At 40.4% G+C, this 21,350-nt stretch overlaps 1 long non-coding RNA gene across 11 annotated transcripts; it reads left to right on the top strand.

Annotated features, from left to right (window-relative positions):
• Positions 1-69: 69 nt before the first annotated feature.
• Positions 70-19,658, top strand: LOC133253096 (uncharacterized). Of its 11 annotated transcripts, none has more exons than XR_009738184.1 (5): positions 70-160; positions 617-745; positions 3,915-9,216; positions 10,249-10,994; positions 11,535-19,658. It is a non-coding gene; the product is annotated as an uncharacterized LOC133253096 (long non-coding RNA). The 11 variants fall into 11 exon arrangements; XR_009738180.1 differs by lacking the exon at positions 70-160 and adding an exon at positions 167-396; XR_009738179.1 differs by lacking the exon at positions 70-160 and adding an exon at positions 167-396 and having other exon boundaries at positions 579-745.
• Positions 19,659-21,350: the final 1,692 nt, after the last annotated feature.

Below are 21,350 nucleotides of genomic sequence, written 5' to 3'. Positions count from 1 at the left end.
CCCCTAACCCACAAGTGAAGACCCAGCGAAGCTTCCGGGAGGCGGGTCCAAGGGGAGGAAGAAGGGAAAGAAAAGAGGAAGTCGCTTCAATCTGGCAGCGTGAAGGACAAGACTCAACCGGGCGGAAGTGACGCGAATCGAGGGCGCCCCGCTTCCGGAAGTAAGCACTGTCTAGCAGCTCTTGGGCCCCCGGCGGCCGCTAAATCGAGGCCTCGCTGACGTCAGAGGAAACGTCCTAGATTTTTTCCCGTTTGTTAACCATTGCTACTGCGCGACTTGTTTTTTTTTGTTGTTTTTTTTTTTACTGTGAAAAGTGAAAATCGCTCAGTCGTGACCGACCCTTTGCGACCCCATGAACTATACAGCCCATGGAATTCTCCAGGCCAAAATACTAGAGTGGGTAGCCGTTCCCTTCTCCAGGGGATCGTCCCAACCCAGGGATCGAACCCAAGTCTCCCGCATTGCAGGCGGATTCTTTACCAGCTGAGCCACCAGGGAAGCCCTTAAGCACCGCCCCCCCCACCCCCTGTTTTTTTTTTTTTTTTTTTTTTTTTAACCTGAGTACCTTTTGTTTACAGTGCCTATTGTTCTGTTACCTATTATTGGTTCTCCTCAGACTGGCGATTGGCTGATGGCGCCGTCAATCCCCAGGGGAAAGGACTAACTTTCAGACATCTCGGGAAAATATTACTGTGAGCCCCTTCTTGCTGAAATGAAAGGTTCTGGAGAAAACCCAAGAGATTCGGTAAGTTTAGAAGGTTGTAACTATTACAGGGAAATGTATGACAGCTCTGTCTACACATTAAAATCACTTGGGGAGTTTTGGTCCCTCTTGTGTAGGGCCTAGGCATCCACATTTAAAAAAAAAGCATTTCCCCAACTCTCCCCCACCCCCACGAGATTCTAATGTGCAAACGGGATTGACAGTTACGACCTTTGTGTATCTTTTCAACAAGAAATTGACCAGGGAATAAATAAACATAAATCAATAAGTTGTTTTCTAATTAAGCATTGATTTTAGTTAATAACAAACTGCTATTTTCCACTCAATTAAACTGAATGTGTTTTAATGATAGGAAGGTAATCAAACTAATTTATTGATGAAAAGCTGTATGCCTCACAGAGGTATGAAAAAGTACCCAGTAAAGTCAGAATGTAAACAGTGGGAAACAAGCGTTCATGTTTCCTGATACTTAGAACACTTGCCCAGTGGTAAAGAGGCAACTGGTTCCAAATGAACTCTTTGGGTGAAGCAGAAGCCTGAGAACCATGTTCGGGGACCTGTCAGGGAAAGCATTGTATGAAATGACTCTCTCTGACCTCCCTCCTTTGACTTCTTTGCTCTTGGCAAATCTTGCATGCATAGACCCACTGAATGGCATGCAGTGATTCTAGCCCAGAGTTTGTAAAGTTTAAGGTCACAGGCTGTACTTGGCCTACAAGTATGGTTTGTTTATTTTGGACACTATTGACTGCCTTTTAAGATATTTTTAGGACTTCCCTGGCGGTCCCGTGGTTAAGACTCCACGCTTCCAATGCAGGCTATATGGCATTCGATCCCTAATCAGGGGACTAAGATCCCATATGTCACATGGCACGGCCAAAAAATACATAGATAGATAGATTACCAACTTCTCTTGAAAATGTTGAAGGTCTGGCAACACTAGGTTTATATTTTTGCATTGCCACATTGCCTAGAGCTGAGTGGTTATTTTATTCCTGTTTGTGGTGATCCCCACTATTGGTAATTGATTGCCTGACCCTAGTTGAATTTCATTTGAGTGTTATCAATATGTGTTGTATTGTGCTAAATCAATTCCTGGTCTAGGAGAATGTTGTTGGTTGCCTACTCAGCATCCACTTCCCCTCTCTCACCTGAATAGAACACAACCAGAATTTTACTCATATGTGCCAGGAGCCAGGGTGAGGAACTCCGCCCGTGGCAAAGGTCATGAGGAAGGAGGCTCGACATACGCAAAAGTGGGATCGAGCCTCAGGAGTCCCCCTGGAAATTCTCTAGTATCTACCCCCAAAACCAGAGTCTGCCTACTTTACTACTTTGTGCTCTCACCTACACCTCTGACTTCACAGGGGGTTGTCCCCCCACCACCTCTTTTGGAGAAGGAGTTAACTTAGAGCTCCAGTTAATAATAATTCCTGGGCATGATAGGAGTGTTTCAACCTACAAACTCCTCTGAAGGTTCTCTAGCCTGCCTGACAGGCTTGTCCAGCCACATGTGATTGCTCACAGCCTCCCAACCGTAAGAGACACGAGATGCTTTAAACCTTCTAAAAACAGGTTCTTTAGAGAAGTTAGAAAACTATTTGTATAGTACAGTAGGCTGATTAGAAATTGTATTGGTGAAGGGTTTTTCATTTGTTGAGCCAATGTTTACTGCTAAGTCTCCACATCCCCTGCCCTTATACACATTAATAAATATAAAAATAAGTATTAACCTTTGATATTAATCACGTTAGACCTTAGGCTAAGCAAATTCTTTCCTTAATTAAAACCCACTGCACCCTCACCCTATAGGAATGTAACTTTATCTGGTACCTTCGGAAGGTGGCGTCTGTTTTAAGAGTAATCACCCCTGGAGGAATAAGTGTTCTGGTTGACTGACCGCTATCACAAGGAGAGGGTCATAAATTGTCAGCAGGCTCCCCTGGCCAGAAGATGATGTAATACCCCTAAGACCTCTGTATACATTTGTATGAAGCACCTGACTTTAATAAAAGTCAGGACTGCTGACCCCACGTGACTTTTTTATAACATTTCAGTGTATAAAAACAGACCCTGGAAAAATAAAAAATGGGATCAGTTCCTCAAAAGACTGGTTTCCCCATGTCGTTCTTTCTCTCACCTTCTGGCTGAATTTCCATCTTGAGTGTGGAGGCTCGTCAAGCCTACTAATTATGCCTGGGCTTCTAAGATCTGACCGGGGAGGCCTTAGTGTCTCCTCTCCTTCAGGAGAACAGGAGGACACCTGCGGCCTACGTAGGTGATGTAAATTCCTTGCCTTGGAATTTTACTAGCTTTCCACGTAAACCAAGTTATTCAGCCTCTTTTCTCCACTGAATTTTCCTACTGAGCTATCCTCATTCTATTACTCTTTATATCTCTAATTAATATTTAATTAAAGCTATCATATCCTGATCACCGAAGCCATCTCTCCTTCGAATTTCCCTGGATCCACTGAGGCTGGACCCTGGCACATATGATTATTTATATCCATTTAGACCCCTTCATTCTCTATGTCTTGAAGGAAGCTGACTTCACTTCCCTCTTCAAGGAATGTCTTAATTCAAATAGTAAGTCCCATTCCCAAACCCAAAGTTCTGCTCTTAACAGTGGATAGTTTAATTGGGCTGAATTGCTTGGAATAATGGGACTGAAGCAGTTTACTTATCTTCTGAATTTCTTGTGAGGCCTGAAACTGTTGGAGCCTTCTTGTTACCTGGCTTGATAAGGAAATAAACACAGAGATGGGAAAACTAAAAGAATCTCAGGGATGTTGCTCCACCTGAGTAAACATTAAAATATCTAATTAGCTTTATTGAATAATTCATGAATTGGGCAGCATCCTGTTTAGCAAGTAGAGGGGACCTCCAAAAGGCTATAGAAAGAGAGAGATTTTTAAAGGTAAGATCAGGAAGTCAAAGACAAAGATTATTTCAAATTTAGGTAGCCTGTCCATAGTGGATGAGAGGATCTGTGTGCCAGTTTACTTCGTCTTCCTTTCAAGGATGGAAAGGTTTACCTCATTGGTGGTGACCAGAAAATTTCACACTGACCAGTTAGGATTACCTTCTTGGAGAGGATTGTGACTGCCGTAAGGTCAGGTATTAAGTCTTCCTTTTAGCACAAGTGACTTCATTTTGGGCCTCTCATTTTTTTTTTTTTTTTTTTACAGGGAAATGGTGCCAGGTCAACTCAAGACACCCCTATTCCACCCACACTTTAGAGTGCTGGAGAAGATATTGAGAAGACAGCAGACCTTTATAGAACATTTTAATTCTCACCACGTAGATAACCAGATTCTCCAGCTACTGGTGAGATCTGTTTCTCCCAAGAGGTCCAGTCATGACACCTTCCCAAAAGCCTGTTCTGATTCAAAGAGGTGGCTTCACCCTAGAGAAAATGGAATAGATGAAAGGGAAGATGGCCAAGACCTCTTTCATTGACCATGTTTCCAGTTTCTGATCAGCTAGCACATGTTCACAAGCTACCAGCCCACGATCGTAATCAAGAGAAAAAAAGAATAACCCTGGAAAAATAAATTTGGTCCTCACTACTAAATGGCAGAATGTTGCTGGGCTATAAGAATATTTGGGGGGGAGGGGGGGCGGGGGAAGCTTCCTTGGTGGCTCACATGGTAAAGAATCTGCCTGCAATGCAGGAGACCAGGGTTCGATCCGTGGGTCGGGAAGGTGCCTTGGAGAAGGGAATGGCTACCCACTCCATTATTCTTGCTTGGAGAATCCCATGGACAGAGGAGCCTGGCAGGCTACAGTCCATAGGGTCGCAAAGAATCAGACACGACTGAAGCCAACTTAGCATGCACAAGGACATTTACTATTCTATACCTTTGAAAGTTCTTGTATTTGATTGCTTGTATCAACATTATAATTTAAGTAATAATCCTTTTTAAAAAGGAGCAGAGTCATAAAGATTTCAAGTGATTTTTTCCAAGTTACTTAATGGCTGTTTCTCCAAGGACCCTTCTTCAGACTTGTTGCCAGTCTTGGTTAAATATAAGGTTCTGCCACCAGGTGGCAGCAGGCAACGTGCTTTTCACCTCCAGTTCTTCGAAAGCTTTGCTTAGTGATAGTGAACTCGCTCAGTCGTGTCCACTCTTTGGGACCCCATGGACAGTAGCCAACCAAGCTCCTCCGTCCATGGGATTTTCCAGGGAAGAATACTGGAGTGGGTTGCCATTTCCTTCTCCAGGAGGTCTTCCCGACCTAGGGATAGAACCCGGGTCTCCCGCATTGTAGGCAGATGCTTTACCGTCTGAGCCACCAGGGAAGGCCAAAGCTTTTTATCCTCTGTGAAAGTATTAAGCCTCTGCTACTTAGTTGTTCAGATTTTTAAGAGTTAAGACATGGCCAAAGAGTTAATATTGTAAAGCTTTGCTTGTAGAGTACAATATTAACTCTTTGGCCTGGTGGCTCAGATGGTAAAGCGTCTGCCTGCAATACAGGAGACCTGGGTTTGATTCCTGGGTCGGGAAGATCCCCTGGAGAAGGAAATGGCAATCCACTCCAGCACTCTTGCCAGGAAAATCTCATGGACGGAGGAGCCTGATAGGCTGCAGTCCATGGGGTCGCAAAAGAGTCAGACACGACTGAGCGATTTCACTTTAACTCTTAAAAACCTGAGCAACTAAGTAGCAGAGGCTTAATGCTTTCATAGAGGATAAAATTAAGATATTTTGGATTTTTGTTTACCACCCTGTCTGTGCTTGCTGCAGATGTTCTGCTGTAAGATTTTTGTTGTATCTCCATGCATTCCAGTATTCTGTGTACTCTGGATGGGGTTATTTGTGTACTAAACATGATTCTGCTGCTGCTGCTGCTAAGTCACTTCAGTCGTGTCCGACTCTGTGCGACCCCATAGATGGCAGCCCACCAGGCTACCCTGTCCCTGGGATTCTCCAGGCAAGAACACTGGAGTGGGTTGCCATTTCCTTCTCCAATGCATGAAAGTGAAAGTGAAGTCACTCAGTCATGTCTGACTCTTAGTGACCCCATGGACTGCGCTCACCAGGCTCCTCCATCCATGGGATTTTTCAGGCAAGAGTACTGGAGTGGGTTGCCATTGATTCTAGAAGTTCCTTATTTATCCTATTTTTAGACCAGTTGTATTCTATCCAGTATGATACCACTCGTTAAACAGAAACACAGATTCCATGGCGTCTGCTTTATACTTGGTGAAATCTTAGAATCTTTGGGGGAAAGCTCTCTAAAAATCCAAGTTCTTACTTTTTAAATTATGCCCCACCTCTGAGCATGTTTGAGGACCACTGCTTTAAGTGATGATATCCAGTTCTGCCTGAGAGAGTTCTTCAGAAGCCAGCCCTCCCTTGTCCTCTCCCTCCCCTAGCTTATCATCATTCAGCATGGCCACAGCCATCTCCTTCTCCACACTCTGCCTCCTCCTCTCCAGATCACCTGGCCCACTATGCCACACCAGGCCTAGCCCTCTTTGTGAATTCTGGGGACCATGATCTTGGCTCAATCCAGGGAGGCAGAGTCAGGCCTCTCACCCTCAGAGAGTGAGGATAGGGAGTCCCAGCGGGGTCTATGGAAGCATAAGAGCTGATATGTGGTCACAGGTTGTCAGAAAAGCTCCACTTGTTCTAAAAAGTTATGTTCTATGTTACAGTCAGAAAAATTGTCTTTTTATATCATGTGTCATTCTATGGTTAGGTTATGAATAGTTTTATCATTTTGATTTCATTATACACTGGTCCTTGTTATGACTGCCTCATTAGAGGATGAGAATTTGGAAAGTTGGAAGCACTCCTAGGAGTGCTTCACTTCTCACTCGGTAGGTCCACTATTTCCTATCGCTACTACTAGGTACCTAGTAATCCACCTGACCTTTGAGGAGAAAGAACAGCATGACTGAAATGCTTGCATTAGGCATTGGGGTGAGGGTGTGGAACATAATTACAAAGGTAAGATTTGGAATTTTCATTTCCAGTAGCATGGTGTTTGTCAAACTGGGTGAATATGAACATAGATTTCCATGGCCTTGGAGGGCAAGGGGGATAGGAAACAAAGCCCAGGAACTATCAAGGTTGGGTGCCTATTGGAGACCCCTCCCCATAAAAGTAAACTAGATACAATTCTTCTAACATCCAAGGGACTGAAAGAAAATTGTCTGTCTCAGCCTTCGTATAAAGTTTTTTTTGCTGATTGATCTGGAATTCCAGAAGATACTTAAGAGTTTCAAAGAATGCAGAGAAGTGAAGCAAGGATACATAAAGGGCACAGGCAAAGCCAACTAGGAATAAGAGATTGCTCCTTATTGAAGTCCTCGGAAAATAGAATCTGAGATGGAGATTTGTGTGTAAGAGGTTTAGTACCTAAGGGAAGTGAAGGAAGCAGGATGAGGGAGAAGAAGAAGTTGGACTGTGTTGCTGTCACTCCAAAGTCCTCCACTAATATGATGGGTAGCTCTAGAACTGGGAAAGTCTTTCAGAGTGACCCTGAATTGAGTCAAGGAGGCCAGGCTTTTCTACCCCTGCATCAGTCAGTCATTGGAGATGGATACTGGGGAAGAGGGCAGGAGCTTGGACCAGGTTTGGCTTCCTTCATCGAAGTGCAGTCTCTGGAGGGGACTCAACTCGCTACTGTCGAGGTCCAGCACTGCCAGCAGCTGGGGAAAATGAGCTCTTCGGTTCTGATAGGGGAGGGGGAAACGTTGGCAGCACACCACAGTGCCCACTAGTTGAACAAAGGGTAAGGGTAATCAGTGCTGGAGGACCTTGAGCTGTGAGAGCTGAAAAAATGTCACTGTCGAGTCTCACTAAGGACAAAGCAACCATTCCAGTATTCTTGCCTGGAGAACCCCATGGACAGAGGAACCTCGTGGCTATAGTCCATAGGGTCGCAAAGGGTCAGACACGACTCAAGCAACTTAGCAAGAGACACAGATCTGGGGCTCCCACTTGACTTCTACAAAAAAAAGGGAGGAGTCTTGCTGAAAAGTGGTCCTGCTGCTAGCAGGTAGACACTCCCTTAACCCCTTTGATGATGGTTTGTAAGGAAATTATTTTATGCTGAAATTATGGCTCTTTTTATTCCTGCAGAGGGAAAAATGGAAGAGCCCATTTCCCAGCACTTTAATAATCCAGTGTTATGGACTGAATTCTGCTCCCTTTCTCAAACTCACATGTGTCCCCCAGTGTGATGGTATTTGGAAATGGGATCTATAGCAGGAGCAGGGAATCAGAGCCATCTGTAAATTTAACAGACAAAATCCAATTGAGAGTTTGATATAGTACATTGTATTTATAGACTAATTTAGAAAGAAATGACTACTTTCTAGTATTTAGTCTTCTCAACCAGGTACGTATCTCTTCACTTTTCTCAAGTCTAATTTTATGTTTCAGTAAAATTTCATGTTTTTCTTCTTGTATCTCTTTCCTGTTACTTACTAAGTTTATATCTAGATAGTACATAGGTTTTGTTGATATTAAGAATAAGACTTTATATTTTCCAACAGTTTATAAGTGCTATGTAGAACAAGCTGTATGTATATAAATATATATTGTTTTTGACTTAGTGTTATAAAACTCTCTTGTTCTCTTAGATTCCTTTTTTTGCATGGAGAAAAATCATGTAATCTGCAAATAAGAGCTGTCTGGGAGTACCTTGGTGGCCTAGTGGTTAGGATTCTGGGCTTTCATTACTGTGGCCTGGGTTCAATCCCTGGTCAGGGAACTGAGATCCCACAAGCCATGCAGCCAAAAAATAACACTCTTGTCTTTTTTCCTTTTCAGTATGTATACCCCTTTTATCCCTTTTCTTATCTCACTATGTTTTGAAGAGAGTGATGACACTGAAGATTCCCTCTCTCATGTATTTTTTTCTACCACAGGTATTACCCACTATGTGTATTTTCAGTCCATGCCATCAACACTGTATACTGTCTTTCAGAAGGTGACAGCTGAACGTGCTTGTGATATATGGCCCTCACTTATTAATCACCATCTGGGTCACCTATCTAAATTGTATCTGTCTATTAAGGCCCAGTTCAAATCTCTGTTCCTTTGATTAAGACTTTCCAGTTCGTGTCCAGGCTCTTGCTGCTGAAACCCACCAACTCTGACAATGAAGGTAGTGTTAAAACTTGAAATGGAATGCAAGAAGGAGACAGCCGCTAAGGAACAGTTGCTTAACGTAAAGCTATCTCCCCAGGTGGTGTGCAGGTGAAGTCACCTTACTTCCTATTCTGGAGCAAACACAAAGCTGATTAGAGTTTTAGGATCCCTACCAGTGATCAGGACTAAAGAAAGCACTCATTTCCAGACTTCTGTGTAATATTCTAGCCAGAATGCTCTTTTGTTGACTATTCAATAAGATAATTTTCATTCTCTGGTTATTAATTTCTCTTCTTGCAGCTGGTGTGTGCATCTATAGATAATCAGAAAGCTACTTTGTGAACCTGGAATGAAAAAAAAAACCTGGATGTATTATTTTATGGTACTTATCAAGAATGGCTGGCTAAATAATGGTACAGCTTCACAATGGAAAATGTATATAAATATATAGTGCTAACATGAAGCACCATGAGAGTATGACTAGTATATTCTCATTTTCATGAAAAAAATTGAGCCATATTTGTAACTGAAATATGCTAAAAGAGTAGAGCTTAAATGTTCTTACCCCCCCCCTGCAATTTTTTTTTTTATGATGCAATAATCATTATCCCAGCCCAGGGTATTGTGCCTGTTTATTCAGTTCAACCCCTCTGAGCATAAATTTGGGACAGTTAGGTTTCCAAGCACAACCCCCCACCTCCACCTTTGGAATTTATAGAAGTCTCAGGAGAATCCATTTGGACAGAAGTCAGGCATCTTCTCCATTGAGCAGTCAAGAGTTAAGAGACAGATCATTGAAGTACAAAGAATCTGTATCATGCAATATTTACATTGCAGGTAGGGTCTTCCTTTCAGCAAAATAGCATCAAATGTCCCATCAGATATTGTTCAGGTGAAGCTTATCTGACTTTATATTGAGTTTGTAAGTGTGTTTTGGTTTTATAGCTATATAAGCATAAAGCACTTATACCAAGGTTGATATATTTTTATCAAAAATTATAAGGACTAGATGGTCCATGAGAAGTTTATTTTCCTTTAGACGGGTGTCTGTACATTACTTCAGTTTGAAAAATTCTATTTTTTATTTAATTATATATGTACTGTCTTATATTGTTCATGATTATTACTTATTTCTAGTCTTTTTTATTCTCTGTCTTTTAAATTATAATGAGGTCAATAAAGGAGAATTGATATCAATATAACTGGCATAAGATATCAATTTAAATATTCATTAACAAACTACATATATTAATCACATTAGTTACATTCATTTGGATACATTCAGTTATGAATTTCTGGAGCTTGAAGATTGTGGCCAAACTAAGTTAAAAGAAGTTCTCATAATACTAGTGTATGGCCAGGAGCTTGTGAATGTTTGGAATCTTGCCTTACTGATATTCCTTCTCCACCTCAGGAAGAATAAGACTGGCAATACTGACCACTCGGTTACAGTTACTACACGGCTGTGAAGTCAGGTGAGACTACCTCCAGCATCCCAGCTCTTGTACAGTCTCTAAAGCTGGATTCCTGCTCCTGTCACCTCCATGATATTTGTGCTCTCAGCCAACTCTCTTCTCTCTCCACCTCCTCAGAACCTCAGGAAACACTCTGACCCTACACATGCACATACTGGCTATTGTGAACTTAAGCTGATGTGTTACCTCTTACAAGCAACTCATTCACATTTGCAGTTTGCTTGAACTTTACTGCAAGGAGATCCAACCAGTCCATTCTAAAGGAGATCAGCCCTGGGGTTTCTTTGGAAGAAATGATGCTAAAGATGAAACTCCAGTACTTTGGCCACCTCATGCGAAGAGTTGACTCATTGGAAAAGACTCTGATGCTGGGAGGGATTGGGGGCAAGAGGAGAAGGGGACAACAGAGGATGAGATGGCTGGATGGCATCACTGACTCGATGGACGTGAGTCTGAATGAACTCCAGGAGTTGGTGATGGACAGGGAGGCCTGGTGTGCTGCAATTCATGGGATCGCAAAGAGTCGGACATGACTGAGCAACTGAACTGAACTTTACTGCAGGATAATGGTATTATCTCCTGTTGAAGATGTTCATAAAGCAAGAGGCACATGATCTTATTTGGAGACGGTGAAGAGAATTCAGATGACATCCCTTCCCTATTCTTCCTCCCAAGCATAGTTCTGGTAGGTAACACTTGCCTTTCAGTAATGGATTAAGTCGTTATGTCTTACTTACTGAACTAAAACCTCTGTGAACAAAAATAAAGGACCAAGGGTATCACTCATGATCCACTTATACAAAGGGTTATGTCACAGTCCACTGTAATTGCCCAACAACAGTGCACCCTGAGAGGAATCAAGATGCAAAGACAGGATGGAGCATTCTGTTATTTTGGAATGGGTCCCTAGATAGTTAAGATGAATATCTCAGAAAAAATCTCAAAGATCACAGGTTCTTGCATCTTCCCGTACATAAAAAAGCACTAAATTCATTAACTTCAGATATCTGTTCTTTGTGACTAACAGTAATCTATTATGAAGATATGTGCTTTATGTCATGTATTTCCTAGCCCCAAAATTCATGTATTTACTGGCTCCTCCCTTGTCTCCTTGGAGCAGTTCCTCACAGCTGTCTGAGAGGCTGCTTGCCAGGCTATGGTCCTCAGTAAGTTCCCTGAGTAAAACGGAAATTCACAACTTTTATGTTGTATGTTTTTCTTTCAGTGGACAGTTTTGGTGACCATGAAGGGACTCAGAGCTGATTTCTCTCCATCAGCTGAGTTCTATGAGGATCCAAAGGTACCAAGTTACCAGCAAGGGCCCCTTGTGCCCATCCACTTCCACCAGGAGTCCACACAACTGGGTATGTCTCTCCTGGGTCTCAGACATCTCATCTTGGCTGATAAATTCTTTGCTGTAAGGAGTGGTGTTTCCTTGAACTTTAGGCAGTTCAGGAAAGAGGTACCCTGAATTCTTAGTTGAAAGATACTGGGAAGACTTGAATTCTCCATTGAAAGACACGGAGTAAATTGACCAATTAAAAGACACTGGACTGGGTGATCAGCTAAGGGGATGGCATAGCATTTTCCCTTAAATTGGCTAATTTAACAGAGTTTGTCGAACTAAAAGTGAAGATACCACATAAGAGCTTCAAGTTCTGAAAAGAAGTGATAAAAAGCTCCTCCAAATTGGTGGCAGCTTTCTGAGGAAACTGAGAAACTTGTAGGAATGGTATAGTCTTCCTACTATGCAGCAGTGCATAGGGAAGCCCACTCATTAATTAAAAACTCACTTATCCAGGGACACACACACACACACATAAGGATGGGCCATCTAGAGTTCCAAGTGCCCGCAGCAGTTTCAGACTGCCAGAGGGAAAAACTGAGATGTACAAGAGCTGAATGACCCTAGGCTCATACACAGAGAAGCTTAAAACTGTCCAACCACATGGTTTTCAATAGTAGTTTTATCCTACCAAACCAACTGGAAAGGCTCCCTCCCACAAAATCTAATTCATAAAGAGCTTTTTTTAATTGGCTTAAAAATAAGTGCTTTTAAATTAAATATTTCTGAATGTAATAGAAACTAAGGCAAATTTTTTTAAGAACATGTGCTCTAGGATTAATCTTTAGTGAATAAAAATGAGTTTGTTGATTTAATGAAATAGGCCTGGGACTTCCTTGGCAGTCCAGTGGTTAAGACTCTTGAGTTCCCAATGCAGGGGGTGTGGGTTCAATGCCTGGTTGGAGAACTAAGATCCTGCATGCTGCACAGTGCAGCAGAAGATTTTTTTTAAAAAGGAAGAAGTAGTAAAGAATTTTTTAAAAATGAAATAAGTCTCTCTTTAAGAGTTGACAGCCTTAAATGTAAAACTCCTATTGTACCTGCTGCTGCTGCTGCTGCTGCTAAGTCGCTTCAGTTGTGTCCGACTCTGTGCGACCCCATAGACGGCAGCCCACCAGGCTACCCTGTCCCTGGGATTCTCCAGGCAAGAACACTGGAGTGGGTTGCCATTTCCTTCTCCAGTGCATGAACGTGAAAAGTGAAAGTGAAGTCGCTCAGTCATGTCTGACTCCTAGCAACCCCATGGACGGCAGGCTACCAGGCTCCTCCGTCCATGGAATTTTCCAGGCAAGACTACTGGAGTGAGGTGCCTTCTCCATTATTGTACCTAGGTTTACTAAAAGTCAAATTTGTTTTCTCTGTTATAGACGTTTTCAGCAAGAAAAGTAATTTGGCATAATGATATTTTCATAAGCAAATTAATACAATATTGTAAAATTTAAAAATAAAATTAAAAAAAAGGAAGAAAATAAAATCCATTCATAAGAGAAAAAAAATAAATAAATGCAAGTTGGGTAAGAGTTTTTTGGGGGCTTCCCTGGGGGCTCAGTGGTATAGAATTTGCCTGCCAAGCAGGAGACACAGGTTCGATCCCTGAGTCAGGAAGATCTCCTGGAGAAGGAAATGGCAACCCACTCCAGTATTCTTGTATGGGTGCATGCTTTAAGAAATTACGCCCATCAACAGATGACTGGCTTAAGAAGATGTGGTATATATGTACAATGGAATTTTACTTAACCATAAAAAAATGAAATATTCCCATTTGCAGCAACGTGGACGGGCCTAGACAATATTAAACTTCGTGAAGTAAGACAAAGACAAATATATGATATCATTTATATGTGGAATCTAAAAAATAATACAAATGAATATATATAAAATAGAAACAGTCTCATAGGCAGCAAACTACCATTACCAAAGAGGCAGGAGAGGTGGAATAATTATTAATAAGAGTACAGGATTAATGGATACTACACATAAAATAGAAAAGCAGCAAGAATTTGCATAGCATAGAGAATTATATTAAATATCTTATAATAACCTAAATGGAAAATAAATATATACTTATATAATATGTAACCTATAATGGAAAATACGGTATATACCTATACAGATAAATTGAATCACTTTCCGCGTACCTAAAACTAACATGAGACTGAATCAGCTCTACTTCAATTTAAAAAGAGAATAGAACTATGATATGATCCAGCTGTTCCACTTCTGAGTATTTATCTAGAGAATAAAAAACACTAATTCAAAAAAATATACGCATCCCATGTTCATCACAGTATTATATACGATAGCCTAGATAAGGAAACAACTTACATGCCCATTAAATGAATGAATAAAGAAGATGTGTTGTATCAGTGAGACGCCAAGTTTGCAGCAAAGCGAGGAGATGGGAGGACAGGTCTCAAAACCTGCTCCAAGAAGGCAAGGGGCTCAGGTGTTTATGGGATAAAGAAAAAAGAATCAGGGCTGTCTGAGGCTTGGAGAGTGGGGAAAGGTAATTGGAAAAGATGTGATAATCGTCAGTCTACTCAGGTGTAACTAAGCTATAGGCCTTTGCAAGTTCAAAAGGTCACAAGTGCAGATGCCCATGTGTGCCCAGTTCAAGGGTGATAGTCCTATCTAGTCCTAACCAGCGTAGCACAAACTAGACACACCTGACTCTTGGCTCAGCTCAACCTAGATGCCGCTGACTCCAAGTTCCTGGAAAGCAACTCAGGCAAATATCTTTTTTTTTAAATAATATTTATTTATTTCTGTCTCTGATCTTTGTTGAGGTATGCTGGATCTTCTGTTGTAGCATGTGAGATCTAGTCCCCTAACTAGGGATAGGATCCAGGCCCCCAGCATTGGGAGCATGGAGGGTTAACCACCAGACCACTAGTCAAGTCCCTTGGGCTGCTTATTTAGGTTACATGCTGCTTAGAGGACATGGAAGTCTTAAAACCTTGATGAGAGAAGGCAGGTGAAATATATTTTACCCACAGTTTCAAAGGAAGCCTGACGTAGAGTAATTACTCCCATTTCTATGAAATATCCAGAATAGGCATATCCATAGAAAGCTCACTAACAGTTGCCAGGGACCAAGTGAGAAATGGGAAATGACTGCTAATGGATACACAATTTCTTCTTTGGTTGATAGAACTAGTGGTGATGATGGTAACAACTTTGTTAAAATACTATAAACCACTGAAATGTACTGAGGCTTCCCAGGTGGCACTAGTGGTAAAGAATCTGTCTGCCAATACAGGAGATGCAAGAGATGCAGGCTCAATCCCTAGGTTGGTAAGATCCCCTGAAGAAGGAAATAGCAACTCACTCCAGTATTCTTGCCTGGAAAATCCCATGGACAGAGGAGCCTGGTGGGCTACAGTCCGTTGGGTCGCAAAGAGTCAAACATGACTGTACACACACGCACTGAAATGTATGCTTTAAAAGACTGGATTTTATGACATTAATTCTATCTCAAAAATACAGCATTCATGAGGGAAAAAAAGATGTGGTATGTATATATACGATGGAATGCTACTCAGCTATTAAAAAAAAAGATGAGATCCTGCCATTTACTACAACATGGATGGACCTTGAGGACATTATGCTAAGTGAAGTAAGTCAGAGAAAGACACATACTGTATGATTTCACTCATATGTGGAATATAAAAGTAAAATGAAACCAAAGCAAACACATAGCTAATGAGACCAAAGTACTGGTCACCAGAGGGGAGGGGTGTTGGGAACGGGTGGAATGGGTAAAAGGGACCGAACAACTGTATCATGATAGATGGAAATGTCTTGTGGTAGGTACCGCTGTAGCGTATACAAAAGATGAAACATCATGTTGTACACGTAAAACTTATACAATGTTATAAACCAGTGTTTCTTCAAATTTTAAAAATCTTTCTGAGGTCTTTAAAAAAATTTAGTATTTAACAGTATGTCTATATAAATAGTTTCTCCAAATCTTTTTAGTAGTTTAAAACTAGAGTTTTTCTAAAGTAAGCTAAATGATGGAAGTTTATTGAATATCTGGGTCATTTCCAAATAAGATACAATAATGAAACATTAATTGTTGAACATGTCTAAATTTACCTACTTTCATCCTCTTTTAAGATTAAAAAAGCAAAGATGTTTGGGTTTATTGAGCATGTATACCACATATAGGAGAGAAATAATGCTGTGAGAAAATCTGTTTCTGGAGGTTGTAGAATATGTTCATAAGTTTGCAAATCTGTAGATGCTAGCATGACAATTCATAATTGCTTGCTTCTAGGTTTTCTCTAGAGGTTAGAGGTTGTAAGGTTGAGCATTCTGATTAATACATATAACTGGAACTGCTAAAATTAATAAGGAAAGCATCATCATATGCAAGGGAAAGAAAAAAGTAAAAGGATTATAATGTTTTTTGTTAAGGGAATAGAAGGTAGTTTTGTCCTAAGAGAAGTTTAAAAAAAAAATAGAGAAAATGGGAAATCTTGGGACAAAAATCTGAAGGTAGAAACAGGAAGTTACAGGTTTGTTGAAAAGAATCTCTAAGAAGAGTTTTGTATGTGATTAGACCTGGTGAACATTGTAGTAAATTTAATTGAGTGAATGTTTTAATATTAAAAGTAAGCTGGTACAAAACTAAAATTTGGTTTTCTCTCTGTTAAGTGAACAAATTTTTCTTGGGATATGAATCTGCTTTTGAAAATAGATTGTGAAGTTTCTCTACCTTTTAAGTGCCCTGTTATAACTTTCTGTCGTTTACTTTTGAAATCTTTTATTGTCATTTTGGTTAAATGATTAACTGAGTATCGTTTCACAGTGGCTGTGATCCTATTTGACCAAGTGTTTTAAAACCTTTTGTTATCCTTGACAAACCTCCCCAAATTCTAAATGAAGTCCTTTTGATCTCTAGCTAACTTTGGGGTGTTTCAGAGGGCCCCTGAAACATCTCAAAGAAAGATATTAATGAGGCTTATTTGATATTTTAAATAATGTGGAACACATCGTCAAATAAGTAATGATAAACTTTCCTAGGTTATACTGTATGGACAAATATTACTAATATAAACATTCTACAAGCTAAATGAAATTCCTAAAATTCAAATATGTCCTGTATGTTGTCAGTCATAATTCTGGTTATTATCTTAAAATTTTGTATGTCACAGAAAAATAAAAATTTCCCCTTCAGTTGCATTGTAGTCGTATCTTAACCATGCCACTTAAAGTCTTTTGTCATTTATAGACAGTTGTTCTTTTATTCTGATGCCTTTACAAAAATGAAGGTCTTCAAGAAGGTTAATAGAAGACTTTTGACAAGTTCAGATTTCTGATAACTTTCAGATAATACCACTGAACCGGGTAAGACATTCCAAAACTCTGAAGGAAAAACTTTATGACTTCATAAACTGTTAACAGAAATTATGATCAACAAGACTTACTTACACAGGGCTGAACAATCATTTTTATGACTGTCTGAAATGTTACTGTCTTTTAATCCTCCTTTTCCAGATATAAAGAAAATTTCCCCCTTAAGCAATTTGGTAAATTATACCTTTGTAAGCAGAATTGAAACACTTATCTTTTTCTCTCTACCGTATCCCTCCAGAATTTGAAATTCTTAGTATTCTTATTTTTATGGCAGTATAGTTATTTGCATAAGTTCAAGAAAAATCTGTTTTCCTTATAACAGGACACAAATGGAAGCACTGGTTATATCACCAAGGCTTTGACTAAAATATCAGGTTTGAGAATTACATAAAATCAGATATAACCAGACAACTTCAGAGTACTAAAATGGACTTTATGGAGCCATTTCTTTAGAAAAACAGACTAATACCTTGCTCATAGAGTTCCCAGCAACCTCACCAGGTGACTAAGAAAGGTCACTTTCTGGCAGGTGTAAGAACCTCAAGATATTTTGGGGAAATTCAGAAGAGAGAAATTCACCCAACTCCATAATTGTTATAGTCAGATCTCATGGCAAGTCTTTGGAATGATATTCCTGGCCTCAGGAGGCTTTCAACAGTCAATCTGAGTCCTTATAAAAGCATTATCAAAGCACATTGACCAAAGTGTAAATGATCAACCACCAGACTTGTTAAACTAATGTAAACAAGCAGGTCCAATTTATTGAAACTAGACTTACACTGCAAATAAATTAGTCTTAATTTGGCTATAATTGGTAAAAATTAGAGTAACGTTAGAGAAGAAATTGTTTTAGTGGATATTGAGTTCTAGTGCTGCTAATTGTATTTCAGGTTATGTAATTAGTATCTAAACTCACTTCCTTTCTAGATGGCTCTTATTGCTGTATTACATTACAAAAAAAAGTTCATTGTTCATTCATTAAAATGACATTGTAAGTTTATGCTATTAAATGATAGAAATATATCTTTGGGCAAAGATATCTTAAAGGAAATCAACCCTGAATATTTATTGGAAGGACTGATGCTGAAGCTCCAACACTTTGGCCACCTGATGCAAAGAGCCAACTCATTGGAAAAGACCCTGATGCTGGGAAAGATTGAACACAAGAGAAGGGAATAACAGAGGATGAGATGGTTGGCTGGCATCACCGACTCAATGGACATGAGTTTGAGCAAACTCCAGGAGATGATGAAGAGCAGTGAAGCATGACATGCTGCAGTCCATGGGTCTCAAAGAGTTGGACACGACTTAGCAGCTGAACAACCTAGATAACTCCTTATTGCTGTATTACATTATAGCAAAAATTCAATTGAATTATTAAAAGTTCAGTTATTAAAATGGTAAGTTTTTTTCTGCTATTCAAAGATAGAAACATCTCTGGACAAAGATCAGATACCCAATAACCTACAACCAGGAGATTATATATACCCTGGAAAAGACATCATTTAAAGGACCTTCTCCTAATAAATGGGAAAGCCCTTATCAGGAACTTTTAACTGACTTGCTCACAACAAAACTGAAGGGAATTGACTCTTGGATTCACATTTCCTACTTAAGAAGTGCCCCTAGCACTGGTCTGACCTACAGAGAGGAATACTGGTCTGAAAGTCACTGTAAAACAATGCTCAAACAGAAATGATGCCTACCCCAGGATGAGAAGTTGACATCAGAAGTAGATGGCTATCCCAAGATGGGGAACCTGACCTATAGAGTTAGAGTGTTTTCTTTATTTGTTGAACTTTTGTATAAATCATTTGTTTTTTCTATCATGAGCATGATCCTATGCAGACTTAAAAACCAATCCAGTTGTTGGGTTTGTGGTCAACTATGTCCAGTACTTCTGGTTTACCTTGGTGGATTTTTTTCCTCTTCAAGGCTCTAATGGAATGGCTGTTAGAAAATTTATTTTAGGAGATTGAAATTGTAGTTCTGTTTGGTCCACTATATTGATATTACTAGATGGGATCTCTTCACTTAGCTAATCAATTGCAGTTAGGTTTTCAATAGGGTCTAATATAGATATAGCACACAAATGGCCTATCAACTAAATCCTTGCCTTACCTTGAGCATTCCTAACACCATGGCACAAAGTGAGCATGAACCTTGGTAAGATTTATTACCAGAGTGGGGAAGCTATGTACTAAAAAGAACGATGGGTGTCTCTCATCAGCCAGCTATACAAAGGGTTAAATTGCAAGCCACTGGAATTGCCCAGTGACATTGCACCCTGCAGGGAGTGCAGGATGGAAAAACAGAATGAGGCATTCTGTCCTTTGAATAAAGGGGCCCCTAGGTAGTTAAAGTACATACGTCAGGAAGAATTTGATGATCCCAGATTCTGGCATCTTCCCATACACAAAAGAGTAGTAAAAACCATCAACTTGAGATATCTGTTCTGTGTGATTAACAGTAACATTTTACCAAGATGTGTGCTTGACTACATGTATTTTCTAGCCAAAAATTCATCTATATGTACAAGCTCCTCCCCTGTCTCTGCAGAGCAGTTCCTCAGAGCTATCTGAGAGTTTACTTCCCAGTCTACAGTCCTCAGTAAGTTACCAGAATAAAAACTAAAATTCACAACTCTTATGTTGTGCATTATTCTGTGGTTTCCAGTTAGCCACATAATCACACGGGTAAACAGCCAATATATTTATAACCATTCTGTACCCATCAGATCAGATCAGATCAGTCGCTCAGTCGTGTCCCACTCTTTGTGACCCCATGAATCTCAGCATGCCAGGCCTCCCTGTCCATCACCAACTCCCGGAATTCACTCAGACTCAACGTCCATTGAGTCAGTGATGCCATCCAGCCATCTCATCCTCTGTCGTCCCCTTCTCCTCCTGCCCCCAATCCCTCCCAGCATCACAGTCCTTTCCAAGGAGTCAGCTCTTTGCATGAGGTGGCCAAAGTACTGGAGTTTCAGCTTTAGCATCATTCCTGCCAAAGAAATCCCAGGGCTGATCTCCTTCAGAATGGACTGGTTGGATCTCCTTACAGTCCAAAGGACTCTCAAGAGTCTTCTCCAACACCACAGTTCAAAAGCATCAATTCTTCAGCACTCAGCCTTCTTCACAGTTCAACTCTCACATCCATACATGACCACTGGAAAAACCATAGCCTTGACTAGACGAACCTTTGTTGGCAAAGTAATGTCTCTGCTTTTAAATATGCTATCTAGGTTGGTCATAACTTTCCTTCCAAGGAGTAAGCATCTTTTAATTTCATGGCTGCAGTCACCATCTGCAGTGATTTTGGAGCCTAGAAAAACAAAGTCTGACACTGTTTCCACTGTTTCCCCATCTATTTCCCATGAAGTGATGGGACCGGATGCCATGATCTTCATTTTCCGAATGTTGAGCTTTAAGCCAACTTTTTCACTCTCCTCTTTCACTTTCGTCAAGAGGCTTTTTAGTTCCTCTTCACTTTCTGCCATAAGGGTGATGTCATCTGCATATCTGAGGTTATTGATATTTCTCCCAGCAATCTTGATTCCAGCTTGTGTTTCTTCCAGTCCAGCGTTTCTCATGATGTACTCTGCATAGAAGTTAAATAAGCAGGGTGACAATATACAGCCTTGATGTACTCCTTTTCCTATTTGGAACCAGTCTGTTGTTCCATGTCCAGCTCTAACTGTTGCTTCCTGACCTGCATACAGATTTCTCAAGAGGCAGATAAGGTGGTCTGGTATTCCCATCTCTTTCAGAATTTTCCACAGTTTATTGTGATCCATACAGTCAAAGGCTTTGGCATAGTCAATAAAGCAGCAATAGATGTTTTTCTGAAACCTTCTTGCTTTTTCCATGATCCAGCAGATGTTGGCAATTTGATCTCTGGTTCCTTTGCCTTTTCTAACACCAGCTTGAACATCAGGAAGTTCATGGTTCAAGTACTGTTGAAGCCTGGTTTGGAGAATTTTGAGCATTCCTTTACTAGCGTGTGAGATGAGTGCAATTGTGCGGTAGTTTGAGCATTCTTTGGCATTGCCTTTCTTTGGGACGGCAATGAAAACTGACCTTTTCCAGTCCTGTGGTCACTGCTGAGTTTTCCAAATTTGCTGGCATATTGAGTGCAGCACTTTCACAGCATCATCTTTCAGGATTTGGAATAGCTCAACTGGAATTCTATCACCTCCACTAGCTTTGTTCATAGTGATGCTTTCTAAGGCCGACTTGACTTCACATTCCAGAATGTCTGGCTCTATGTCAGTGATCACACCATCATAATTATCTGGGTCCTGAAGATCTTTTTTGTATAGTTCTTCTGTGTATT

Source organism: Bos javanicus, chromosome 8 (assembly GCF_032452875.1).
Source record: "Bos javanicus breed banteng chromosome 8, ARS-OSU_banteng_1.0, whole genome shotgun sequence".
Taxonomy (NCBI): domain Eukaryota; kingdom Metazoa; phylum Chordata; class Mammalia; order Artiodactyla; family Bovidae; genus Bos; species Bos javanicus.
This window is presented reverse-complemented; position numbering and strand designations above follow the sequence as displayed.